This window comes from Quercus robur, chromosome 9 (genome assembly GCF_932294415.1).
Source record: "Quercus robur chromosome 9, dhQueRobu3.1, whole genome shotgun sequence".
In the NCBI taxonomy this organism is placed as follows: Eukaryota; Viridiplantae; Streptophyta; class Magnoliopsida; order Fagales; family Fagaceae; genus Quercus; species Quercus robur.
Window position 1 is genome coordinate 56,097,679 of NC_065542.1, and position 22,062 is coordinate 56,119,740.

Sequence of the window (22,062 nt, forward strand, 5' to 3'; positions counted from 1 at the left end):
ACTCTTTGGATGTTTGTCTCATCAGGACCCTTCTAGAGGTGGTAGAAAGAGCTATGAGCTGTACTGTTTAGGGGTCATTTCCTCATCAATATAGCTAGTTAGGTTGGTGTAGAATATTGAATGTAGAGGTAAGAGGTGTCTTCTTCAGGAAACTTCCTTCCTCCACCCTTGCACACCTTGTACCTTCCCTTTGCCATCCATTCCCTTATCCTTGGGTTTTTCGGGGGTTTGTCATCCTCAGATTGGGTTCCTTGGTCCTTGGCCCTCCCACGGTTATTATTATTATTATTATATTGACAACGTAAATATTATATTTTGTATTAAAAGTTATGTATGATTTTTATTATGCAGTTAGTAAATCCAAGCATTTATTTATATATATGTGTGTGTTTGAACTTGACTTGTTTATTGGGTTAAGCACATATAAACAAATAATTATTTATGTTTTCTCTCCATTCTTAAGTTTTCTATCCAACGACATAAAGGAAATTTCTTCTCCTTCTGACAAACTTACCTAACTGGACTATAGCCCATATTATCAAATAAATCTTCTTTTCGGTGGTTGGCTTTGAATTTCTATTGTTTTAAGGGATTGCTAATTATATAGCCTACATTCACCAAAAGAGGGGTTGGGGGGGGGGGGGGGGGGGGGGAGGAATAGTGTAGCCATAATCTTTGCCTCTTGGGCCTATCATTGTAATAGAACTGATTGGAGTTTCTAGCAACCAGTTCTATGGCCTCTTGGACTCTTGGGCATGTTGCTCCCAATCAAGATGTACATCTGTTTTAGATGGAATCATATGACCCTTGAATCTTTAATTTGGTTTGATGAAGATTTAGGGGGTTGGTTTAGGAATTTTCTTCACTCAATTCTCACTTTTCATCACTCAATGGGCCCTACCTTGAGGATGCTTGTTTGGTTCAATTTTTTATCTAAATTCTCTTGACTCATTACTCAAAAAAGTGAGTTAGAGTCATGAAAATTGAAAACAACTTTTAGGAGTTTTCAAAAACTGAAAATTGAGTTATGGGATATGGGATATGGGTTATGAGTGATAAGTTAACCAAACAAATCACCATTGCTTGTAATGAATTGATATTTTGTTTTGAAATTTAAAGGTATTGTGTTTCCTGAGAGGATTTTTGTTATGTTCCCAACCTATACTCTTGCTTATTGATTGTTGATTCTCTTGAAAAATGAGGTCTCTTAAGAACTTTGCATAGCTGAATGCATTGAAAGGGCATTGTTGGTTGTTTTTTCAGACGAATTTGTAGAATTTATGATGTTGAATCTTGGAATGTATCTGATAATTCAGTCAGTTCTTGCATATGAAATGTATGCTAAGAGGATTCACTTGATGAAGCCCATGTAGTTTGTGGCTTGTTTTGTTACTAAGGTAACTCAAGTTTAAGCATTTTGGTTGATTTGGTTTGTGGTTTTTTCTTTGAATTTTACTAACATTTTGAAGTTTGTCACATATCTCAAAGGGAACCCCCCTAGGTTCCACCAAATGTCCTTAGCTAATTGAGCTTTTGCAGAAGGACTTGTAGAGGTCCTGTCTACTTTCTCTTCATGTGAGATGTCAGGATAAGTACTAAAAGATTGCATATTACTGTATTAGCTTTTGAATTAGCAACTGCATTGAGCTAAAGGAATAGATTATGTTAATAGATGAATAATAGCAATAGCTTTTGCTGAAGAGGTGAATAGAAGGGCAGTACAATGCCCGATGATGCCGAAAATTGTCAGTAAGCCACACAGTCCTCACATGCTCTAGACAAAACTTGCACAACACAGTAATAGAAGAAGACCTTACAGAGAGTACCGGTGTGGTACCGGCCAAATACCATCCGAAGGTTAAGTTAGAGAACTTTTTTACAACACTAGAGTGTCAAAGTTGGGGTAAATTATGCATACCTTGTTTTCTGAGGGTTTTGGGTTTTTATAGTAGTGTGGAATTGACCTTCGTTTCTTGCTAAGGAAGATGTTTCCTTATGAGGAAGATCCTCATAAACACATGTATTTTGCGGGATTCTACCCATTTTGAGATTCCATTGATTAGGGTTAATTGTGAGGTGCAAGACATTTCTATTTAGGGTTTTTTGGAGACCACTTAAGCCATGTAGATGCCACGTGGCCTCGATATCTACCCTCTTATATCTGTCCATCTAGAATCCGTTTACTATTGAGATTCCACCTGTCTCACCTATTTTCCGTCCGGTATATTGATCCGTCGTCTTACCCCTTTCATTTTGATTATTTATTATTTCAATTCCGTCGCCTATGGCGGGATTAAGTGAATGAATCTGTCTTCTTTAATTTTATCCTATTCAGTTGCCCCCTCACTCTATGGGTCCGTCACCTTCTTTCATGGATGGACCCATGGAGTGACTGTCTAACTTAGCTCCTGAAAAACGAGCTTTGATTGACAAGCCAGCCTAGGGCCATAAATGCCGTAAGGGCACATGGCACTTTTTTAGTGGTTAATCACTCCAAAGAACAAGTTGTACTTTACTAATTGTTGCTTGAAAGTTGTGACCTAACAAAGTTGGTGATCTGAGATAGGTCATGTATTAGCCAATGGCTGAGATAGTCTTATATAATACTGCTACTGCTGCTTTTGCTATAGGTAGATTTTAAGTTCTATTGATATATGAATTTCAAATGATTAGGTGCATGATAAGTGTTTTTGTTAAAATCAAATCCTCAAAACTAAAATCCATGATGTGTATGTATTAATTCATTAAATCCTTTGACTTAAATTCTTATGTCTAGATACAACCTTTACTAATTCTTGTTTCTTCTCTTATACCATACCAATGTCTATGAATTGATTGTCATGTTTCTTTTTTGTTGGTATATGAATATTTCTTGTTTCTTAGCTGTCCATGATTAGAATTTGACCTTCTTTTATGTTTTTTTTTTTTAAAAAAAAATAAACTCCAACCCAACTAAGCCCTCATACAACTAGTTGTGTGTTAGTGTTTGTGTGATAGTGTGAGCATACATATGATGATATAGGTTTCACTCTTACTTTCCTTTCTACCAAAAAATAATATTATATTGGTCTTAATGTCGAGACCAAAATATGGTCTCAAGATCAAGTCCAAAAGGTGATCTTAGGAATAAAATCGAGACCATTCTTGAGGTATCAATATTGGGACAGTGAGTCCTTGATCAACCATATGTCAATAAGAGCATAATGAACTCATTGTAATTGGCATAAGCTATATGTAATCTTGGAAATTATATGACACATATTATGCAATGTGGTTAATGGTTATTTATCTTGAGTGGTTATTTAGTAGGCTAAACCTACTACTTGTAAGCACCCCAAGACATGACTCATGAATGTCATTATGTTTGCCAACTAAATAGTTCTTTTAGAGAACTCAAAAGAAATAAAGCAAGAACTCAAAAGTAACTAAAGATAAATCTTAAAAGAAATAAAGCAAAGAAAAAAAAGTAGAAACTAAAAAAGGAGGACTTTCCTCAATCTAAGAACCCCCTGGATTAGTTTACCACTCCTTTCAGTCTTGAAGCAAAATTTCTGCCAACTAAGACACAAATGAGTTAGAAATTTCTAATTAAGGTGTTTTGCTGTTGGTGTTTTTTAATTTATAATGCTGCTGCTGCTTTTGCTGCTTCTTACCTAAATAAGAGGTGGAGGATAGCTTATGGGTTGAATCCCATGTAGGTGTGTGAGTTCGAGTTACCCATATAAAACAAGTGTTTTCCTTTTCCTTTTATGTTAGTTTTTATTTTTCTAGTTAGAAAGATAATTTTGTCTTGCCTTTTTAGGCTTATCAAAGATTTTGTCTTGCTATTCTGATGGTATTTTTTTGACTCCACAATTTCTCTGACTCCATATTCATAGTAAGGGATTTTTCTGATGGTATTCTCTGACTCCATAATTTTGTAGATAGAGTCAGAAAAGAATAGGACCGTCGTTCTAAACAGGAGGACTTACATACTACTAGTTCATGTAGTTTTGCCGTGCACGCTGCAAAGAAGGTAATAAGTATTATGACTAATTTTTAAATGATATAACTTATCTTAAGTTTATGTGGAACCAATATTCATCACTACATAAATATGTTGTTCATATTGCTGGCAAAAGCGGATGGACATCCTTTAGAGCGTGCAGCATTATATTCAATACTGCATACTCGTAAAGATGGATTTGCAGTTAATCTTGTAGTGCAAGCAAAAATGGTGAGTAATCCATTTGTGGTTTCATTTTCATTGTCAATCATTGCATTTGCTTCAATAGAGTGGTTTCACAATAACCACACTGTTTAGCACGCTTGTTGCAGTTCTAATTCTATGGAGTAAATGCCCATGAATGACCATAGTTAAGGATATGTATTGTTGCTTCAATATGTAAAGAAACTACTAAAGTTGATTATTGTGAAATAATGAACCCAATTAGCTTTTATAAACACTCTTAAGGACTTTACAATATTATTAAAGACTAGGCACAAAAATGATGGCTGAGCTTTAATTCTAAACTGCCTATGCTCTCTCTCTCTCTCTCTCTCTTAAATTGTACCTGTTCAGATTCAGAATAATGATACTTGAATTCTAAAAGCAAAAAATGTTAAGAGCTTAGAGGCTGGTTGACAAATAGGTTGCTTTGCCTTGGTTGACAGATAGGTTGCTTTGCCTTTGCTTCTTTACTTTCTGTTGATGTTGAATTGGATTTCATGGTAATTTGGATAGTCATTAGTATTGCCTCTAGACATACTTCTTGGACATTTATGTATAGTCACTATCTTTAGAAGAAGGAGGAAAATTTGAAGCGTCAATCATAGACTCTTTTAGGGCAGACTCAAAATCGCACTTGCCACTACTAAAATAGGCACCAGCTGCCTTTTTACAGTCTTCAGTAGAATCACAATGTATAGTCACTATCTTTAGAACAAGGCGGAAAATTTGAAGCGTCGATCATAGACTCTTTTAGGGTAGCCTCAAAATCGCACTTGCCACTACTAAAATAGGCACCAGCTGCCTTTTTACAGTCTTCAATAGAATCATACGTATTTTCCTAACCACATGGATGTACGATAGGCGGCAGTCTCATTTTGTTAATCACATAAATTGTGAGCATATTACCTAAGATAGTGTGTACATCAAATATTATAATAAACTACCTTAAGTCAAATCCAACACTTTTTAAAAAAATAAAAAATAAAAAAGAATTCAAATTACACTACTTTTTTAGTAAAATTTGATTGCGGAGAAGCCCAGCAAACTCATTCTCTCATGGATAGCCCACAATTGAAATTGGACTTGGAAAATGACTCAATTTAATTTTTAAGTCCAGATAATCATAATTGATTCCAACCCAAGTAATACCCTCAGTCCTCATACCCAGCTCTTGTTTTGTATGAATTTCCTTATTCAATTACAACTCATTGGATGCACTTATCTATTCAGTTTTTTTTTTTTTTTTTTTTTTGAATCTCACTTCTTACAGTTTTAACAAATTAGTAAAAATAAACCCCAGACACACACAATAAAAGAGCACTTATTTTAGCAACAAGAAAACAATTAATAAAAATTCAATATATATACACACACCTATATAATGAATTGACAAAATATATATTCAATTATGTATTGTAGCACATATTTTTGTTAATTTAATATAAGAGCTAGACCCTTTTGTAGTGGTACTTTTAAGTATGGAGTTTAAACTTGGTGAGAGAGTATAATTAAATGTTTAAGCTTGGTACTTTGTCCATTTTTCTCCCTTGACTATTTTTTCTCTTAATTAAGACATTAAAATTTCTCTTAATTGCACTACACGGCTAATATGACTCAATGCATGCACAAAACTAATTCCAAAGGGCGAATTACAACTTGCCCATCTGTGGTTTGGTCGAAATTTAACTTGCCTACTTGTGGTTGTAAACTCCACACTTTACTTGCCAGAGGGACCAAAATGAGAATAAGCCCAAAATGTAGGGATCAAAAGTGTATTTTTGCATTATGTTTTACAACTTAAATATTGAAAATTTGATGAGAGTGAGAGAGAGAGATTGATCGATCGTAAAGCAAAAGAAGAAGGTCGCGTAGGCCCATGGGACCAGACCAAATAAGACAATTAGTTTACGACAATAAATTAGATAGACCCAAAAATAAATAAATAAATAAATAATCAATCAGCAAATGAACTAAGGTTATATTCGTTTTGACTAAAAACATTTTTTTTCCCAAAATTTGGCTTTTTATAATCAATTGTTTGGTATGGGAAAAATAGAAATCAACCCCCCAACCCCAAAGAAAAAGGTTTTTGTGATAAGCTAATGAAAACAAGCCTAATTGAAGCAATCACCTAACATAGTCAGTATCTTTTTTAAAATGACATACCGGAAATTGATAAATGCCTCGACATGCAAAGACATTTTTCCCATATAAAACTCATTCTCAACCATTAGGAGGTTGTCTTTGAAGGAGATTCACAGGAGTGCATTCAAGCTATTCGTTGTAATTATTAAACTTGGCTGAATCTATCCCAAAACCATCCTTTTGTTGGACTACCTAGAGATGCTAATATGGTAGTCCACTCTTTAGCAAAATACTGCATAAGATCTGTAGTTTCTGGCCATTTTGATCTTTGCAATTGCCCTCCATGTTTTGTTAATCCTATTAGGCAAGAGGCTGGCTTAGTTGCGGTGGTTTAATTTTTTTTTTTTCTTGCAGTTGTTGGATTAAAATTTTTCATTCATATTAGACAAAAAAATAAATAAATAAATAAAAAAGTGACCAAACAAGTCCATGATTAACCAATACTCCCAACAATATTTCCACAAGCAGCTGCAAAATATGGCTAGATTTCATTTTATTCATAATCGATCGCGACTTTGACTACATGGTCAAAGTGTTTAACACTACGCATTGAAGTGAAAATTTCAGAGTGTTTGACACACACAAACACATTTTCCTCCTAAACACTGCGCGAAGTGTGTTTTTTTCTTAGCATTCTTACATTGAACATCACAGGGCGTGATACAGTCACTATCCTTAGAACAAGCGTCGATCGTAGACACTTTTAGGGCAGCCTCATAATCGCACTTGCCACTACTAAAACAGGCACTAGCTGCCTTTTTACAGTCTTCAGTAGAATCACACGAAACTTTCCCCATTGCCTTTGCTTCAGCTCTTAGCACCTTGGACAATGACAAACTTGCATTCAAAATAATTTCATAATTTTCATTAGCTACTTCTACGTGGTGTGAAAAAATTATACTATTGTATCCATGAGAGGGAAAGGAACTAACAAGATGCAATGACCAGTAGGATCATGACCATGGAAGCCATCTTGGAAGAAGCAAGCTCCATATTCTCTATGCTTGTGTGGATATAGGAAAACTAGGACTTCCCTTGGGTTTTCTCTGCTCAATAGAATAGGATCCCCTATTGGCAATATTTATATGGGAGGGCACATCCCATTTAGAAACAAGCATCCTCTATCCTTGGAAAGAAATGTTGGTTTTAGGTAATTTGAAAAATGGTTTAAATAATTTTCACCATTAGCGGTAACTCAATCTTGAGCATGGTTGTCAAAATCGCGATCCGGATCGTAAATCGCACGATTTTATGATCCCATCTCACATAAAAGTTTAAAATCGTAACAAGATCGCAAAAATGGTAGGATCCCAACTTAAAAAAAAAAAAAAAAAAAAAAAAAAAAAAAAAAAAAAAAAAAAAAAAAATCAAGCCAAATGGTAGGATCTCATACGATCCTACCATTTGGCTTGATTTTCTTTTTTTTTTCTTTTTTTTTTTTAAGTTGGATTCATTTGGGTAAAATAATCCACCTAAACCCACAAGCCCAATGGGTTATCAGAAGCCCAATAATGAATTGAAGTTCCAAATTTACCCCTATGTCAACATAAAATATCAAAAAAACCTGTAGTACTTAAGTTTAACGTTGTGGATGTTGATACTAGGAAGGATATAGATGATGAAATGGGATATGACAATGGCAGTGATTAGATTAGAATAACCTTAGAATGGGAATTCTTTTTTAGATTTCATATTTATAATTAGCTAGTTTACCTTAAATTGAGAATTCTCTTTTGAATTACATATTGTAAATTTGTAGTTAGCTAGTTTTTATATGCTAACTAGCCTAACTTATTTTGGATTTGAAACTTAGAATTTGGAAAACATTTTCCATATGTATAGATAATATTTTGGTACTTAGTTGTTAATTAAACATGTACTGAACGGTTTAGATATATTATGTCAAAAGTTAGATATATTTTGTTTCGTTAGAATGACATAAGAACGATGTAGTGCGTGCAAACTACATTTTATGATGCAATATTTTTTTTAATGGATGGATTCATATTTTAAATGATTATATAACATACAAAGTTACTATCAATAGGTTTTTTGCTTAAAATCTGAAAATAGGTCGGATCTTACGATCCAGAATCTGATCCTATGATCCACGATCCTACTTACCTCCCACGATCTTACGTAAGATTCCAATTTTGACAACCTTGATCTTGAGTTTTAAGAGCCATATTGTTTAGACATTTTGAGAGCTAAAAAAGGTAGTTTAGCAAAACTTGACTTTAATGATATGTTAAGCTAGACAATAAATAAGGGACTACATTTTTAAATCTGCAGATTTTCATGTTTCAAAAAAGGCAATTTCACAATTGTTTTTTAATATCGCGCTATTTGCAAGATTAATTTTCAGCAAACTTTTCTGCTTGAAAACCTAAAATAGCCTCAAATTAAATTTAGGTTTTCCTTCGTGCTGAAGGCCTTTTCTTTATCTCTTGATTTTTACTCTCCATTTTATTCCTTGAATGTCTTTATATTTATGTTTCATCAAGTGGGCATGAATTTACTTGAATATCGTACTACCTTATGGCTGCAATACATATATACAAATATATATTTTTTGGGGAAAAAATCTAACTTCATTTTAAAATAATTTTGCTTGTTATTGGGTTATTTGATCATGAAGTAGAATTAATTTAGATTAACAAAATTTTGGACTTTTTATAACTTTAAAAACCACATTAACATAATTTATTATATTAAAAAACAATTTCTAAAAGATTATGTTTATGTGTAGGAGAAAACATAAAATCAAAATCTCATATTTTATATAGTATTTTACTAACCACATTGATGTATGATAGGTGGCAGTCTCATATTGTTAATCACATAAATTGTGAGCATATTACCTAAGATAGTGTGTGCATCAAATATTATAATAGATTACCTTATGACGTGTTAGGACATTTGTGGAACTTGTTAGAACTTATGTCATGTAAAATTGGCAAATCCTTTGACAAAATGCACTTTACTTGTAATTGGGTAGATCAAGGATATGTTTAATACTTCAAGGAACAAGAGTTCAAGTCTAATATTAAGGTCATGTGAGTTTGTCCAGGAAACAAGTGAAGAAGTACTGTTCATCAAAGCTTGACTGATAGCTCGACAAATAAATCTATTGAGATTTAATGTATAATTCTTGACAGCTCTTGACTGAAGCTGTATCTATCTAGAATTTCAAAATTCAGATTTCTAGATCTGTTTTTCACGCATATCCAAGTTATTTGTGTAGGGTTTCTTTTCTCACAACCCTAGACATATATAAGAATTATTTTATGGGCCGTCAAAGGTGATGCAACTTAATGTAAAGTGATTATTCTCTAAAATTGTGACCGGAGACAATTTGTCCTAATTCATCTTTCTCTTGAAGAAGCTGCTTCGTTTTTGCGTTAAGGGTTTTGTAACCAAGAAGCTTATTGATCTTCATCTTCTGGATGAACTGAAGAACTTTGCAGCCAACATCTTTCTCATGTTGGTGTGTTAGTTGTTAGGATTAGTACCCTTAAATCCTATTGTATGATGCTATGTATGTTATTATGTATGACATTATGTATGATTTAATGTTGTGATTAATAAATTTGTTTTATTATTATCTAAAATAATGGTAACATGAATATTCGAACATTATTATATAGTCCATAAGATGCATAGTATGTGATTTATGTAAAAAGTCACAAAAGATATAAATCACAAGTTCTTTGTAAACTCAGAATTTTAGTTCGTAGTCGGTGATGAAATTGGGCATTTCATATGCGAAGACTATAACATATCAACTAAGATGATTTGTCTTGATCATGGAAGTGGAGACTTCTAGTTGATGTGTTGATATATTTTAAAAGTTAAAACATATTGAACTGGACCACTGTGAGATTTATTATTCTACTAACGACTGTCAAATGAATAATAAATCTCACGACTTCTATTTACATGAACTCTTAATCCTAAGATAATAATGGACCTGATATGAAGTGTAGGTTGTTTTGATATATCAAGAGCGAGATCTAAAGTAACGGTCAAAACTTCAGTATGTTGGGCAGCCACATTTAGTGCTGATGGAACATATATTCTTAAGATGAAATTCATAGTCTCTTAACGGAGATATAAAATATTCTCTTGAGATAAGTTTAATGGGTTCAGTTATTTAGAGAGTTAGGCCTAACCACTTTAGTAAGGAATTACATGATGAATAACTTAAAAAGATTAAACCGGATACTCAAGAATTAAGATGTAATAATTTACAAAGTAGCAGTCTACATTCATGACTTTGTATTATTACGAATATTTTATGAAAGAGTTGCATTTACAATAAAGTTTCAGGATATAATTTATTCAAAAGGCCTAGAGTGCAATTATATTTATATAGTGGTATTAAATATAATTAATGGTAACTTTGGACTTTTCAAAAGTTGACAGAAAAGCCCAAGGCCCATTGTAGTTAGTGTCTTATTTGTTCCCTTTTCGTCCCACTCCAAGCCACATACTAGAGCCCAATTGGAAAGGCCCAAAAGCTAGCCCAATTAGATAATCAGTTATAAGGAGAGAAACATACAGAATTTTGAGAGGTTACATGAAGATCTATGGCATCAAAGGATGGGACATGTTAGTTACAAACATCTTTCAATTGTATCTAAGCATGAATCAGTTTTAGGGATGCCAAAGCTCAGTTGAGTGAACAATGTGATGTGTGGACTATGTCAGCCTGGGAAACAGACGAAAGCCAAACATCCGAGTACTCAAACATCCGTTACATCTAGACCATTGGAGCCACTAAATCTGGATCTCATGGGTCCAACCAGAACCGAGTCTCTTGGTGGGAAGAGATACATCATGGTTGTGATAGATGACTTCACTAGGTTCACTTAGGTCATTCTTCTAAGATCCAAGTCAGATGCTCCTGAGTACATTGAAGCCTTGTGCACAAGATTGCAAAATGAGAAGAGCTTAAAGATTGATCGAATTCGAAATGACCACAATAAAGAATTTAAGTACTTTTACATGGAGTCCTTTTGCACTAGATTAGGTATATCTCAAGAATTCTCTGCTTTTATTACTCCACAATAGAATGGTGTAGTAGAAAGACAGAACAGGGTTATTCAAGAGATGGCTAGAGCCATGTTGCACAACAAGGATGTGGCTAGAAACTTATGGGGAGAAGCCATCAACACTGCGTGTCATACTATTAATAGGGTGTATTTCAGACTCGATACCAAGAAGACTCCCTGTGAGTTATGGAAGGGAAGAAAACCAAATATTAAGTACTTTAGAATCTTTGGTAGTACTTGTTTCATTCTCAAGGATAGAGAGAATGTGGGAAAATTTGACTTCCAAAGCGATGAAGGAATATTTCTAGGATACTTCTCTACAAGCAAGGCTTATTGGGTTTACAACAAAAGAACTAAGAAGGTGATGGAAACTGTGAATATTGTGATTGATGAAGCCTCAAAGTTTGGTTCTAAGAAAATCAGTGAGGAAATTCGAAAGAAATTCTTCCTCTCGAGCCCACGGATGTTCAACAAATTGTTGATCAAGTGCCCACATCTCCAAGTACTCCCAACACTCCAAGTGTTGTAGAAGGTTCAGCAGACATACCTACTTCACTTGATTCTAAATCCAATGAAGAGAAAGGGCCTTCCTCCAGGATTAAATTGAATCATCCTATTAAAGTTATTGTGGGAAACATGAATGAACTTACACTAAGGAAGCTTACAGTTGATAAATGTGTTGCTAACTTTGTGTCATATTCTTGTTATTTGTTGCAGGCTGAACCCACTAAGGTTGAAGAAGCTCTTCAAGATGAAAGCTAGGTTGAGGCTATGCATGATGAACTACTTCAGTTTCAAAGGAATGATGTCTGGACTCTAGTACCTAGACCGGAAGGTGAGCGCATCATTGGCATAAAGTGGACCTTCCGCAACAAGATTGATGAGAAGGGTAATGTAATCCACAACAAGGCTCATCTTGTGGCTCAAGGATACTCTCAAATGTAAGAAGAATATGATGAGACATTTGCTCCAGTCACCCGTATGGAGTCCATCAGGATTCTCCTAACCCTGGCATGTCACTTGAAGTTCAAGCTTTACCAAATGGATGTAAAGACTGCTTTCTTGAATGGGTTCCTGAAAGAAGATGTCTATGTGGTTCAACTAAAAGGGTTCATTGATCCACACTTTTTAGATCATGTGTTATACCTCAAGAAGGCTCTCTATAGTTTAAAGCAAGCCCTCAGAGCTTGATATGATTGGTTCACACAATACTTGGTGTCACATGGGTTCACAAGAGGAAAAGTTGATCAAACTCTTTTCATCAAAAGGGAAGAAGGCGAGTTGATAGTTGCTCAAGTCTATGTTGATGATATCATCTTCGGGTTGACTAAGGATGAACTTGCTCATAATTTCTCCAAATTTATACAGGCCGAGTTTGAGATGAGCATGATTGGAGAGTTGAATCACTTTCTTGGGTTGTAGATCTATTAGCAAGAGTCAGGTATATTCCTATCTCAATCTAAATATGCTAGAAATCTTGTGAAAAATTTTGGTTTGGAATCTGTTAGTTCTGTTAGAACCCCTATGAGCCCAAATGTTAAACTCACTGTTGATTTGTTAAGTAAAAGTGTTGATTCATCTCTATACAGAAGTATGATAAGTAGTCTTCTTTACTTTACTGCTAGTAGACCTGACATTAGTTACAGTGTGGGAGTGTGCGCTAGATGTCAGGCTAATCCCAAAGAATCTCATATGACTAATTTGAAAAGAATCATAAAATATGTCAAAACCACTGCTGGCTTTGGTGTGTGGTATAGCAAAGACACAAATGCAGACTAGGCTGGGAATGCTGATGATAAAAAGAGTACATCAGAGGGTTGTTTCTATGTGGGTAATAATCTTGTCTCCTAGATGAGCAAAAAGCAGAATTCCATCTCTTTATCCACTACAGAGGCTAAATACATAACTACTGGTAGCTGTTGCACCTAACTTCTATGGATGCAAAAACTCCTCCTTGATTATGGTATTCGTCAAGAACATCTTAATATCTATTGTGACAATACCAGTGCCATAAACATCTCTAAGAATCCTTTTCAACATTCTCGAACTAAACACATAGAGATTCGACATTACTTCATTTGGGAGCTTGTTGAAAATTGTACTCTCTCACTCTTGAGTTCATTCACACTGAAGATCAGAAGGTTGATTTGATCACCAAACATCTAACTGGCAAACGGTTTGAATTCCTTCACCAAAATATTGGTGTTATCTCCATGGATTGATCTCCTCTTCTCCTCCTCCTTCCTCATGCATTTGCATCTAATTTTATTTGTTTAACATGTTTTTGTTTACTTATTTTCAGTTTTGCTCTGTTTTTTTTTTTTTTCATAAAAATAAAAAAAATTGAAAAATTAGAAAAATACAAAAACATTGTGTGTTTTGTGTACGATGGTACTTGTGTACCTTGAATGGCCATTGAAACATAATTTTCTAAACTTTGTGTATTTTGTAATTTAGATAAGCATCTCTATGAAGAACTAAACAAGTGAGTTTTGTGGCTCATGATTGTGATGAGTAAGATTAAGTAATCTCTTGTACTTAACACTCATATCACTCTTTTTGACGGGAATGACTAGAAAATCCTAAGAGAAAGGTATAAATAACCATCTCATCACTATTGTCCGCCAATCATGAAATGACATTTGTATACTTCGGCATAGCAAAAGTGCAACGTCAAAAGTTTAACATCATTGGGTATTTCTTTCCTATCTCTTATATGTTGATGCATGATATGTTTAACAAAAGAAATTATGCAAAAAAAAAATAAAATAAAAGCAAAAAGAATCAAAAATGCTTTATATATAGCTGCAAGTGTGTCTTCTAGGAGATGTGAGAATTATAGGATGTATCTCAAATGTGATAGTCCCCATCAAGCAGTTATGATTGTGTGTGAGTTAAAGTGATTTTTTCATATCCCAAATCGTCATAACTTGTAGACACTTATGCAATCTTGCGATATTTTTCATGCATAACACGCAATATTCTTTGCTACTCTTGATACATGTGCAGGTACAATATGATTTAGCCATCACAAGGAATATATATGTTAATATATGCTTACTAAACTGTCTTGACTATTTTTTGAAATATAAAATTGGTTAGACTTGTTTTATGTGTGTGTGTGTGTGTGTGTTTTGGATCTAAACGCTTGACATGTTTCTTGTTGAGAGATGTTTTTAAGAGCTTAAAATGTTGGTTGGATCTTTGGTTGAGTAGCATGTTTGATTGCATTCATATTTGTGTTTTTCTCTTCTTTGAAAAACTGTTTTGAGAAATCTCGACAGCTTCTCAATACCTCTCGACAGCTAGGCTATCTATCGAGCCACTTGTTCTTCCTTTCTTGATAGCTATTATCGCAATTTCGATCGATTGAAGTTTTTGAGAATTTGTCCCGATAGCTTCTCAGCAACTTCTCAATCCATCGAGGAAGTTTTTGTATGCTCAATAGATGCTCGATAGCTTCTCGATCCATCGAGATCGATCGAGCTAGGCAGATTTACACAGTAAATTCTACAATACACTTGATTCCAACTTTACATATAAACATACTTTGAGCAAGTCTAAAATAAGACTAAACATTTTGATTATGGTTTGCCAACATTATAAAATGATGTTCTAATACATTTAAACTTAAAGTCTTAGAACCCAACAAATTTTTATTAGTTGTTTTCTTGTTGCTAAAATAAGTGCTCTTTTAGTGTGTTTCTTTTACTAATCTAGTAAAACTGTAAAAAGTGAGATTCAAAAAAAAAAAAAAAAAAAAAAAAAAGGAAAGATAAGTGCATCCAATGAGTTGTAGTTGATTAAAGGAAATTCATACAAAACAAGAGTTAGGTCTGAGGACCAAGCGTAGTACTTGGGTTGGGCTCAATTATGATTATCTAGGCTTAAAATTAAATTGAATCATTTTCCAAGTCCAATTTCAATTGTGGACAATCCATGAGAGAATGAGTTTACTGGGCTTCTCCACAATCAAATTTTACCAAAAAAATGGTGTAATTTATTTATTTATTTTTTTATTTTTTAAAGAGTTGGATTGCGACATAAGGTAGTTTGATGGGAAATTTAGACCCCAGTTGTTAAAATTAACAAGTTTTAAACCCAAGTTGTTAATTAGATTTATTATGAATAAACCTTTTTAAAGCAAACAAACATCAATATCTTGTCAATATCATGCACAACGAAATAGTAAATAAGATAAGATATGATGACCTAGGAAAACCAATAAAACAAACTAGTTTCACAGTAAGAAACCTGGGGTGGGGGGGGGGGGGAAATCTTTCCGAACAGCAATCCACTATCGTAAAAAGAAGTTTAAGATCTAGTACAAAACTTTTGTCTCTAGACTCTACAAACCCCGTAGATGAACTTACAGTAGAAACCTTCTACCACTTTAGAACCTCCGAATTCTTCAATATATGAACGTCACCCCTTTGTACGAATTCCAATATATGACTAACTAATAATGCACAAATCCCAGTACATGACTAACTCCAGCAACTTGAAGAAAATGTTGTTTGCTATAAAGTTCTTCAGTTCATCCAACAATGAAGATCAAGAAGTACTTGGTTACAAAACCCTAAGGTGCAAAGATGCAGTAACTTCTTACAGAGAGAATAAGGCACAAGGTCACTTTCTGCATGTATTCTTCATATATGATGGCCTTTAAAATTAGCCTTATATTTGTTTAGGGTTGTAAGAAAAGAAACCCTACACATACATATTAGCATGAGCCGAAAATCAGATCTAGAAATTTTGATTTCGTAGATCTTGACAAATTCAGCTTCTGTCGAGCTTTATTCATTAAGTACCAATAGATACTGTTTCCGTTGAGCCTCTGTCGCACTTTCGTTGAGCTTTAATGAACAACTTTTCTTCATTTATTTCTTGGTCCAATCTTTGTGGCTTTAATACTTGGCTTGAACAACATGTTTCTTGAAGTACTAAACTCATCCTTGATCTACCCAATTACATGTAAAATGCATTTTGTCAAAGGATTATCCAATTACTTAAAATATGTCCTTAACAATCTCCCCCTTTGGCAATCCGTGACAAAACCACTACAAAACAAATAATCATGAGTAGGGGTGTGCAGAAAGCCCACCGACTCGCCAAACCCGACCTAGCCCAACCCGACCCGCCGGGTTGGGTCGGTTTTTAAGGCTTGGTGGGTTGGGTTGGGTTACAAAAAAAATTTTATGGCGGGTCAGATTGGGTCTGGATCATAAAATTACAAACCCGCCAAACCCAACCCAACCCACCCATATTTAATATATAATATATATTTAAAATATATTTTATATTTAATAATTTTTTAAATCAATTGTAGGACACTTATATATATATATATATATATATTTAAATATATATATATATTTAATAATTTAAAAAAAAAATAGTTGTAGAGCAGCATTTCCTCAGTTCCTCCTACTAATACTAATTATATATATATATATATATATATAATATATTATATAATTAATAAATTTTTTTAAATAGCCAGTTCTTCCTATCTTATATAAAAGTCAATTAGTTCACACAAATCCTAATAAATTACTATTGTTATTTAGTCATTAGTGTTGTTTGCCTTTAAGGAGTTACATTAATACTAATATTTAGGTTTTTTTAATATATTAATCATTTTTTTCTACTCAATTTAATAATAATAAAAAATTTGTCAAACCCATGGGTTCAACCCGACCCAACCCGACCCATGTGAGTTGGGTTGGACTTATGTGATGGGTTGGGTTGGGTTGAATTACTTTTGACCTACCATGGTGGGTTGGGTCAAAAAATTTCCTCAACCTGACCCAACTCGACCCATGCACACCCCTAATCATGAGAGTAGTCTTAAATCGCTAAACTCATAACCACTTGTTGTATTACAAAATAAATTTAACTCTACTACAAACTCTTGAAAAACAAGTTCAAATATCCCTTCCATTGTAACTTTAAGTAAATTTATATATATTGGACCTTAGAAAAATACAATTTTCAAAAAGAAAATTGTCCCTAACATTTTCTTTTGGGTGGGAGGTGGTGTTGTTGTTGGACACCAACCTAACTATCCCCAACCCTAATATGGGCCAGGACTTGAGGCTAGAATTGGATTAATTCAGTGGCCCAAAAACCCTTGTCAAGTGTTTGGGTTATTTCTTTCATGAAGGAACCACTTTATTGTACCATCTTTAAATGATTAGTTAATTTGCCTTGGTCAACTCTTGCCTAGCCCACTCTTGGCCCTAGTATGAGAGTGGGAAATAATTTGAACCCAAGTCTTATTAGACTCACTCATTCTAGATGATAAAAACAAGCTTTTATAAACCTTGGGCTGAAAGGTCATTTCTCAATTTAGAGTTGCCGCCTAGGCATCCATTTAAATTTGTTGTTGGCCCATCACATGGTCCATGATTATTTGTTCTTCAAAATCGTGAATCTGTTTTGGTCATGAACCATATCCATCGAATGATTGAATCAATTTGACTGAAGAGTTTGTTATTGTTTCTTTAATTTATCATTTTATTTTGTTAATATTACATTTTCTTTAATTAACTGACTAATAGGGGCTGCTAGCCCATATCTGTACTTGGGAAAAGGATCACTACTTGACCACAAAGGCCTGTAGTGGAACTATATATCACTAATCTGATACTAATGCCCTAATACAAGGCACCAAACCACTTAGTTCAATGACCATTTCTATAAGGGTCTTATTAATAAGTACCTAAGGACACAAGTTAAAAAGTAAGGATTGGGATTGTGTCCGGTTGCACTAGATATATTAGGATATGGACATGTGTCCTATTTTGGACACATGTCCAGTGGACATAAGCCATATCCAAAAACTTATTTTTTTAATACAAGATAGAATTTCTACTCTAGCCTAATCTAAATGTATATATATGTGAAACTCCCTCCTGGAGACTTGAACATCGAACTTTGCCCCCCACACCCCACAAGCACACTTATACTTGTGGAGTGACCACCGCACCAAAGATGCGTGGTGAACATATCCAAAAACTAAAAGAGCGCACATTTTTCAAAGAAGAAAATAAATTTATTAAATTAATAAATACTAACTTATGAGTGTACATTTAATGATTTATAGGCTTGCAAGCAAAAATTTATTGTAGTAATGTGTGCTACGCTCTTTCTACTAGTAGTAGTAGTACTCCCTCTCTCTCTCCAAATTCCAAAACCCATTACAACATTACTTTCTCTATTGCCTCTAACCTTCCTCTCTGTCCAAACACTTTCAAATTTCCCGCCACATTTTCCTCTTCCCAAACACCAAACTACAACAAAGGAAAAAGAGAACAAGAACAAAGAGGAATTAATTAAAAGTAATATATCTATCTGGGCGAGTTACTAACTAAAAGTGATATTATTATCCTTTATCCACAATTTGAGATCTTGAATGGTTATCTTGGAAGTTTTCGGTGGTAATTTGTTGATTTAGGTCTCAAGTTCAGCTCTTGCTACTCTATCCACATAAAATGCAATGGGAGTATGAGTTCATGCATAGAAGATGACCAAACAAAAAACGAATAAAAAGAGAGAGAAAGAGGCTGCAGACTTGCAACTGTAATTCGTTTTATGTATTAATGTGAACTTGGCCAATGGTTTGTTAACTTTCTGCCAACAACAATGTGGCTCAACTAGTTAATAAATTTTAACGTTTTCAACAGAAACATCTAAGATCTAAATCTCTCATCTCCCATTGTAACTATTGAATTTAAAAACTAAATAAATTGACCACTTTCAAGGCTTATACCCAAAAACAGAGTTGAGCTAAAAAAAATCCTTATTCAATTTCCACGTCTTATTCTAAAGGATAGCTTTTAAAATATCTTGTAATTGCTATGGACTTGTACGGCAGATTTTGGTATCTTCCCTAATTATGAAACTGAATATAATCAATTCACTAAATCCTGAATATTAAAATATTAATAATTCCAATCACATGTCATTTGGAATCAATTGTTAGAGCATTTACGGCAGTTGTGCTAAATAGCTATATTGCTATTTTTAGCACCACTAATGACAAAAATAGAGCTACAGCAGTGGAGCTATAGCTAAATTTTTTTGCTTCTCAACTACAGTGCACATCTAAAGATAAATGTGTACTGTAGCTCAAAACCAAAAAAAAAAAAAAAAATTATTTTATTTGTGTTCACACATGGTTAGAATTTTTTTTTCTTTCTCCTCCTTCCCCATTTCTACCCGTTCCTCCTCTCTCCCCTCAGTTGGTCCTCACCCTCTTCATTTCTTCTCGTTGCAAGCTTCAATTCCTTCACTCGCCGCCGACCTAAGCCCCTGCCCAGCGCCGATCTTTCTCTCTGCCGTTATCTCTCTCTAGATCAAATCCAAGCTCAAATGATCTAATGATTTTCGATTTTAGTTGATCTAGTGGGTTTGGTTGTGACAGCGCGATAGCGGGGGGTTAGCCATGGTGGGTTAACCCTCTCTCTCTCTCTCTCTCTCTCTCTCTCTCTCTCTCTCTCTCTCTCTCTCTCTCTCTCTCTCTCTCTAGCCTTGTCTCTAGATGAGTTTCGGTTTTTGCTGGGTTTTGGTTGATATGGTGGGTTTAGGTTGTGATTTGGCTTTGGGTTTGTGATTGGGTTTTAATTTGGGTTGAGGTTGTGGGTGGTGATGGCAGTGGTAGTGGGTGTGGATGTGGGCGGTGGTGGCTAGTGGCAGTGAGTGTGGCAGTGGTGGTGGGTTTCATTTTTGCAGTGGTTTTTTTATGGTGGGTTTCTAATTGTGGGTGGTGGCTTGAGTTTGTGATTGGTGATTTTTTATTTTTTATTTTGTTTGTGATTGGTGATTTTGCTTGGTTTGGGTTGAGAAAAAAGATTAAGGATTTGGATTGGTGATTTTTTCTTTCCTGCTATGGACTGTTGGTGGTGGTGGTGGTAGTGGTGGTGGATGTTTGTGTTGTGTTGGTGTTTTTTTTTTTTTTTGGTGTGGATGTTTTTATTATTATTTTAATGAGTTATTTGTATTATTTTAATCAAATAGCTAAATATATAGCTCCATTGCTGTGGGTTATGAGGAGGTAAAATAAATAAAGTGACTTTTGTAAGTGCCAAATAGCTATATTTTTTGCTCCACTGCTGTGGATGCTCTTAGTATGTATTTAATACGATCCTATCAAAAAAAAATAAAAAAGATTCTCTATCAGATAGAATCTGGACTTGAAGAAATCTCCTTTTGCTGAAAGAAAATAGTCTTTCAAGGCCTTCAAGTGACCATTCAAGTCAGTGCGTACAGTCACAAGCTGTAGAACAAGAGATAGAATACTTTTTATGTAGATGGTTTAAAAGATAAAAACAACCAAAATTTTCACATTCAGATCTGCCCCAAAGATGAATGGTGGCAATAGCCCAAATAGAGTCAACAGCAGACTCAAATGATCTTTTGTGAAACTTAGATGATTTCTGCACATAAATATCAACCGGTTATTTACCATTAAAAGTTTGGCGTTTCAACGGAGATAGAATACCGTCCATTACAAAGTATATATAAAGTCTTCCAAGTCAGTGTATGGAAAACAATTAAGACTGGCTATTATTTTTTGCAGTAAACAAATACAATCCACCCTCTCCAGATGTAAATATCCATCAAAAGTGGGGTTGCACACAATAAATATGTTACAGGGGGTACTGTGGTGCAAACAACCTTTAGATCTAGAAGCATAGCTTCAATCTTATCTGCCTCAGATTGTGGAAGTAATTCTTCTCCCATCAGTTTAGCATCCATGAGAGGCTCTTTTTGAAAAGGAAAGCGACCTTTAATCCCTGAAGTTTCTATTATATTGCTGTCAGTCACATTATGGGTCCCATTTCCATTGACTCAAACTCTCAAAGAATTTCATGTCATGTCTAGCATAGCCATAGTCACTAACATATAGAGTACCTAAAACTATTATAAAAAAATAAAAAATAAAAAATAAAGAATAAAAAATTTGACAGCATGTAGACTATATATAAACATCCTTAACACGACTCAGACAACATTCATTGCCAAAGAAAGTACTTTGCTTGTAAAGTATCATAGCCTATTGATAAAATCAGATACTTGGTGACAAATAACAAATACAAATAGTCTACAAAATAAAAATTATGCAAAATGATTGCTCATTTTGTAACCCAATGCCAAAACTATACAACTCTACTAAGCAAACTCGTTGCAACATACAAAAATATTAAACAGAGAAAGTGGAAAATCTAGCTAACTTCTCAGGTATGTTAGCAAGAGATGACATTATCTACATCTGTATCCTCCTGCCTCCAAATTAAGAAAATTATATATCCAATTTCAGGTTAATAAATCTATATATAATGGATGCATATATTAATCATAGGATATCATAACATTTAAATAAAATGTGCAAAAAACTACAGTTTAGCTCAATAAATATTTCTCCACACCCTCAAGTATATATTCAACTATTCCACTCGTCCCAAATCAACCAGTCAAGACACATAGGGTCATATTCCATGTGATACTATTCCTAAATCTCCTGTATAGTACCTTCCAGCAACAATAAATATATATATATATATATATATATATATATACACTAATCACTTTTTGGGCATCACCCACTGCATTCCAAAAGCCGAAATAACAAACAACCATAATTATTGT